Source organism: Pteropus vampyrus, unplaced genomic scaffold (assembly GCF_000151845.1).
Source record: "Pteropus vampyrus isolate Shadow unplaced genomic scaffold, Pvam_2.0 Scaffold289, whole genome shotgun sequence".
NCBI classification, from domain to species: domain Eukaryota; kingdom Metazoa; phylum Chordata; class Mammalia; order Chiroptera; family Pteropodidae; genus Pteropus; species Pteropus vampyrus.
In genome coordinates this window covers 700,114-701,164 of record NW_011889070.1, presented here as the reverse complement: position 1 = coordinate 701,164, position 1,051 = coordinate 700,114, and positions in this window count along the sequence as shown.

Sequence of the window (1,051 nt, the reverse complement as noted above, 5' to 3'; positions counted from 1 at the left end):
GACCTGGTGAAGCACCAGCCGTCCGTGTTCTGCAGATGAGGACACCAGGCAGCTGGCATCTCACTTCTGACCTGTCCCCACACATAAGGACTGAGAAACGCGCCCGAGGCCTCAACGCCGACGAGGAGGCTCCAGATGAGGCCTTGGCCGTGGCAACACCCCGCTGGCAGTTTTGGGAGACCCCTAGTGGGGTTGCAGACAAGCAGCGCCCAGACCCCTCACCGCAGAAGCGTGAGCAAACACGCGTGTGTGGTTTCTGAGCCTCTACGTTTTGGGGTAACGTGTTCCATAGCAATAAATAGTACAAACACTAAAAGGTGTCCTTCGTCTGCCTCCCACAAAGAGAGTCTTCTAAAAGACCCAGCCATGAGGGTCTCCCAGAGTAGTAACTCCGAGCTGTAAAACGAGTTTGAGAAAGTCCCAAAGGGGAGCGAGATTGTCGCACCATCAGACATGCCAGTTCCTCACATACGCCTGGGAATTAAACTTCTCCCAAATCTGCATGACGTCGGAGACAGGAGCGCAGGCTGTTCGGTGCGCGCGTGTCTCGCTGAACTAGCCTCTCCCGGGAGGTCCTTGCAGAGTGGCGTTTTCCTGGCCGAGGCACCAGCTCGGGCCCGGTGCCCGGAGCGGCTGCTGGCCATCACAGGCCCCGCCAACTCTCCCCCGCTGTGGCCGGTGCGCAGGACGCAGGGGGCCGAGGCCAGCGCCCACGGGCCCTCGGCTTCTTCGGGCTGGGCGCGGGGAGCGCGGGGAATGGCTGCAGAGCGGGCCCAGGGCTGGGGCCGTCCAGGCCTCGGGCCTGTGCAGACCTGGCCAGGCTGGGCCTCCGTTGTGCGCGGCCGGAGGGGCTGCGCTGGTGGTCACAGCGCCCCTCACGCTGTGGGCAGGTGAAGACCGGGCCTGCGACAGTGAGGCGCCCGGCCTGCTCGTCCCCCTGGCCGGCTCCGCAGAGGAAGCACAGACAAACGACCACGGCGCCCGGGGCTCCCCAGACGACGCGTGGGCTGTGCACGAACCCTAAGCGCTGAGCCCCGGGCCGGGCGCCGTC